We start from the raw sequence: 6000 nt of genomic DNA, 5'->3' as shown, positions 1-6000 counted from the left end.
GCTTACTGGGGAATCTGCTTGAGGATTCTCTCTCTGTCTCTCTTTCTCTTTCTCTCTAAACCTTCCCCCCACTCATGCACACTCTATCTCTCTCAAGTAACTGAATAAATCTCTATTGAAAAAAGAAAAAGATGGTCTGAGTATGGCTCTCCCTGAACTCATTAAGGAGTTGGGCCTGCCCTCTTTAAGGCCAGTTCTCATTGACTAGCCCCAGAACCTATTGTGAATAAATCAGTTAATTCTTAAACAACATTTCTTCCATCTTTCAAATTCCTGAGGAGAATGGGAAAAGAGCCAGCATGATTCAAGTTTTCAGGCTCATGTAGGTTCAGAACTGGTTTGTCTCAGTCCAGTCCACCCTCAACCCAACCTTCATAGCCCGAGAGTGAACAAGTGACAAGGAAAGATGATGTGGGAACCCTTGCAGCCCTGTGAGCCTTCTCTGTATTCTTCCAGTCTGTTATACAACTTGAAGAGAAGTCTTCACTGTTTATAAAATCAAGAGAACTAAAGCAGCTAGAGTATTTTATTTTCCCCTAGATTTCTATTTCCTTCACTCTAGTTCAATTTAACTGTCATCTGAAATATTTTTTAAAATGTATTTTAGTGACCACTCCTCAAATTGTTTAAAATGTTCTCTGAAAAATTATTTTTATAAAAGAATACAAACAACAAGGCTGCAGATAACACACTTAACTATTTCAATATAACAACTTTGATTTTATTCCTTATAAATGTTGTACAAATTGAGAGGTAAGCGTGAAAGATATTAATGTCCCATTAGGAAAAAAGGAGAATGCACCTGCCCCGGGGTTTTGTAGCTTCCAAAAAAATGTCTTGGTTTACCTAAAAGCTCAAAATCCTCCCATCAAAATAATTTTGCAAATTTTCTGGATTTTTATGACCTCAGAATACCTTTTGAGTGATACTTCTTAGTATTCTCAAAAGAGTTTAGGAAGTGCTGCTTTAGAGGTTATGCTTGGTCTAATTGACTGTAAATAAGCTGACTCATGATGTTGATTAACTTATGGGTATATGACCTATTTTCATATTTTTAGGAATTTCCCCAAAATATAGAATTTTAGTTAGGAAAACCTTGGAGATTTTCTAGTTCAACTCCATTACCTGTAGGACCAGAGAGGTTTCACAGAGCACTGAAAGACAAATGGAAAGGGACTCAGTCAGAACTAGATCCCAGGTCATAAGTAATGTCTCTTTGAAACCTTCTTCTCAACTTGGCATGTAAATTTCCTATGGACTGAACTGCTGCCTCTGAAATTCATATGTTGAGTCCCTAACACTTCGTACTACAGAATATGAGTGTATTTGGAGGTAGGACCTTTAAAGAGGTGATTAAGTTATAGTGAGGCTGTTAGAGCGGTCCCTAGTGCAACCTGACTTGTGTCCTTATAAGGAGAGAAAACTTGAACAAAGAAATAGTCAGCAGGAATGGATGCACACAGAGGAAAGATCATGTGAAGACATGGCCATCTGCAAATCAAGGAAAAAGGCTTTAGAAGAAACCAAATCTGTTAATACCTTGTGCTTGGACTTCTAGCCTTCAGAAATGTGAGAAAATTCATTTCTGTTTTATAAGTCACATCATCTCTGGTACTTTGTTACCACAGCCCTCATGAATGAATACAGGCCTTTACTATCTGGTCCTCTTATTTTTTCAACCTTATTTTCCTCTTCAGTCCCAACATAAAATGTACATTTCAAGTATAGTGCATTGCTTGAACATTCCTGCTTCCATCCTTCCCCACAGAGTTATTTCTTTGTCTATAATGTCATTTATTGGAGTTCCTGGAGTTCAGTGGGTTAAGCATCTGATTCTTGATTTCAGCTCAGGTCATGATCTCCGGGTCATGAGAGTGAGGCCCATGTTGGGTTCTGTGTTCAGTGGAGAGTCCTTCTCCTTCTGTCCCTCCCCTCTAAAAATAAATAAATAAATCTTTAAAATGTCATTTATTTCTTCTTTTGCATGGTAATTCTACACAGTAAAGCCCCACTTCTTTAATGCCATTTCTGACCAGCCCTGCTCGTGGTTTTCATTCCTTTCGCTAATTCCTCAAAAACTATAACATATGAGTTACATTTTTTTTGTACAATTACTCATTACTAGTCATCTTTGCATGATTATGATTCTTGTCTCTCAAACTGCTTCTTTAAACACTATTTCTTTGGTATTTCCACTGTGGCTAGTCTTCGCACTGCTGATTCTTCTCAACTTCTAAAAAAAGCTAGCCAGGAGATATTTTTCCCAAGATATGTATAGAAACATTAGTTTAATACAAATGAAATTCAATAAAACTAGGGATCACAATAACATGTAATGGTGACACAACAAAAGTAATATCATGCATCAGGCATACTTAGTCTACCTTCCTGATATAATGACAAATTACTAGCATTACTATGTGGGTATACATGAAATCACTGAACATGATATTAAGGCCAAATTGTTAGAACAAACAGCCAGGGAAAATAGATATTCCCTAGCCATTTCTTGTATTTCTTCAGTCCTGACTTTCAGTTCCTTCAGTGAACTCAAGCCATAATAACAGTATTCCTGCTATTTTGTGAGTCTTCTCTGTAATGATATTTGGTGTTAAAATATTAATCTAAATTGCAGAGTGTGTCTGAAGATTTAAAATAGGCCCTAAGCTGCTTGCCAGTATTTGTGTAAAGATTCTTTTACTTGTTGAGTAGTTCTAAGTTTGAACTCTTGATAATTATCAGCTCTGAAAACGAAGAGAGAGGACAAAGAATTACTTCAGAGAAAATGAGCTTAAACTCTTTCATTAGGCTACTCCTATTTAATGATGATGAATCAGGGATCATTTTGGTTCATATCTTGTCAAAGCAAATACCTTCAGATTCAAGAATAGATTTTCTAACCAAATGTCTTTAAAAATTACATCTGAATTTCCCCTGGAGCTGTCAATATTTATACATACACAATTTTTTTCTTAAAAATAAAATCTAATGTTTATTTTTTAAAGGTAAGAAGACCATAACTTAAATTTTCTGATCTCTTCAGAAGAATAGCAGTGTCATGAATAGAATCAAACACTTTTCTAAGAGGTTTCTGTGGAAAGCATTACAACAAAGAGGCAGTCTTATTAGGATTCAAAACAAGCAAGCATCATTTTCTCCTCAGCTTGGTTCTTTGATTCCCTTGGATAGTTTAACAGAATGCCAGTGATACTTAGTTATTTCAGTTTTGTCAAATGTAACTCTCAAAAGTCAGTTGCACTGTGCCAATATTCTCCTCCAAACCCACTGAGAACTTTTCATATGAGAAGATGTGATCTTAGAACAAAATTTTCCTTAGGTGAAAATAAGGCTCACTCTCTAATTTGCTCCTAAGGGATATTAGATAAACTCTGTTTCACTCAGTATCAACTCCTCTAATCAAAGTCTAATTGACTATTTTATTTCTAAGACACCAAAATTATTTGGTGTGAGAATGTTCAGGCAGAAAGAGCCCCAAGTAATTGAGTATAAATGTCCTATTGTTCTATGCGAATGTTTTAGACAGAAAAGAAAGTCCAGGAAAAGACAAGCCTTGAAGATGATGTATAGTGATCTGATTGGGAGGGTAGAAGTTCTGATACTTTTTGTCACAGTGGTCTGTCTTTTATTTTAGAACATACATTTCCTTGGAGAGTGGCCATCATAATAAAGATCATATACCTTCAAGGTTCCAATATGGTAGCACTCCAAATAGATGCTAGGGGACAAATAAAATACAGGAATTTAAAGGTGACTTGCCAAGCAGGATTCTTAATTGGATATTCTCCATGACTATGCTGAATGTCAGCAGTTAACTGTATGAGGAAGGAGAGGTAGGCCATAAGCAACTAAAAACTGACCTTTTAAAAATTCCCTTTAGGTTCCCAAAGTCCTTCAACCAGGAAATGATGCTCTGAAATGCAAATCCCAGGGACACTTCCTAAGACTTTGAGAAGCAGTCCCATACTATCTAAGGCAAGAGAATTTCTATTCTACACTTTTTTCCACCTCATTCCTAAAATTAACTCACTGTTACTTGTGCGCCTGTCATTGTACAAAGTTGAATATGTGATACTAATGCAATAAAAAAACACAAGTAGTAATGTCACAAGGCTATTTTATAGGTAGACAAAAAATACACCTCATGAAATAGTTATACATCGATTGAAACTTTATACTTTATTCTTTGATTTTCTACCTACTTTCTACAATTCTGCCTACTTTTCTGGCAGACATCCTCTATATTTCTCTCTTTCCTAAACATCCTTTAAATTTAAATATTAGTGAAAAGTACCTTTAACCTCCTAAGAACATTCTATGCCTGAAAAGTAATCATTGTTCCCTCTGGAAAGATTTTTATAATTTTAAAATTATGCTTAAAATTCAAGTTATTGGTTAATATATCTGGACACTTTGTTTCACTTGGAATTATTTATTTATTTATTTATTTATTTATTTATTTATTTATTTATGAGCTGAGCAGGAGGGGCAGAGAGAAAAAAAGACAGAGAGAAGCAGACTCCCCACTGAGCAGGAAGCCCAAAGCAGGGCTTGATCCCAGAACTCTGGGATCATGACCTGAGCCAGAGGCAGACACTTAATCTACTGAGCCACCCAGGGACCCCTATTCAGCATCTTTTGTTGTTTCTAATCTACCACAGACATCTGTGCAAGTTAGAGCTAAAAGCTCTATTGCTTCATGTGCATTTTTAATTGTTCTCACCACAGTCCTTATAGGAAATATTGCCATTAGCCACCAAAATAAGACTTAAAGAGGTCAAGTAACATCTACTACACATTATACTCATAACTGAAACACAGGATGTTGTGACTCGAAAGATACAGAGTTACTGAGTACATGAGAGATAGAGATAGACTGAGCTGGGACAGCTGCCATTAATATGTGGGACAACAGAATTATAAAAAATAAAGCAATCTAGGATAATTTATGAAAAAACAAAATAATGACTCTAGGTTATGAAGAAAGTTTATATTTTATGCATTGTACTCTCTTTAATAAATCAAGAGAATGCATAATACATTTTAGATATATTTCTATGAGAAATAAAATACAGCTCACTGCTTAAATGGGTTTTAATTATTTGGGAATAGAGCTGACCCTAGGCAAAAATGACAAAATGGGAAAACTTGTCTGTAAGTACCCTTTTTTCTTCTAAATGGTCTATAGTCCACTCTATCACAATCTGTTTCTAGAGAAAGGTGTTATTAGCCACTTAAAACTTAATAAGAGCCATTGTCTGTCAATTGCTTTTCTTGGAACATTCACATTCTCAATTCTAATGTCAAAAATGAAATAGAAAAATATTTCTCATCAAAAAAAATATTTCAGCCACCAGAGAATATTAAATTGGGGCATACACACATGGAAAAAGTAAGAGTCATTATCAGAGTTAAAATCACAACACATAAGCATCTGTTCTACTTAGGAAAAATTCAGTCTGTGTAAAAACTTTACTTATGAAAAACACTTCATTTCCTAGAGCTATCTTCTCAGTGAGATATCTCTGTGTTTATTTATAATATTCCCAAAGTATCTCTGGGATAGAAACTAAGATGAAACCAAACAATGTGGAAGAGCAATCAAAATCTTTTGTCCAATGTAGAAAACCTGCAAGACTCCACCAAAAAATTGCTAGAACTGATACACAAATTCAGCAAAGTTGCAGGATATAAAATCAAAATATAGAAATTTGTTGCATTTCTGTATACCAATAATGAAGCAACAGAAAGAGAAATCAGAGAATTAATCCCATTCCCAATTGCACCAAAACCCATATGATACCTAGGAATAAACCTAACCAAAGAGATAAATGACCTGTACTCTGAAAACTATACAACACTTATGAAAGAAACTGAAGATGATACAAAAGAAATGGAAAAACATCCCATGCTCATGGATTGGAAGAACAAATACTGTTAAAATGTCTATACTACCCAAAACAATCTGCAAATTTAATGCAA

At 35.0% G+C, this 6000-nt stretch overlaps 1 long non-coding RNA gene across 2 annotated transcripts in view; it reads right to left on the bottom strand.

Annotated features, from left to right (window-relative positions):
• Positions 1 to 733: 733 nt before the first annotated feature.
• Positions 734 to 6000, bottom strand: part of LOC140615141 (uncharacterized) — a 71801-nt gene continuing 66534 nt past the window's right edge. For both annotated transcript variants that reach the window (XR_012015807.1, XR_012015810.1), the window contains one exon: positions 734 to 2744. This is a non-coding gene — a long non-coding RNA (uncharacterized lncRNA). The remainder of the gene's footprint in view (positions 2745 to 6000) is intronic.

The sequence above is a fragment of the Canis lupus genome, chromosome 23 (assembly GCF_048164855.1).
Source record: "Canis lupus baileyi chromosome 23, mCanLup2.hap1, whole genome shotgun sequence".
NCBI lineage: Eukaryota > Metazoa > Chordata > Mammalia > Carnivora > Canidae > Canis > Canis lupus.
The sequence above is the reverse complement of the archived record's forward strand: the minus strand, read 5'-3'. Positions and strand labels throughout refer to the sequence as shown.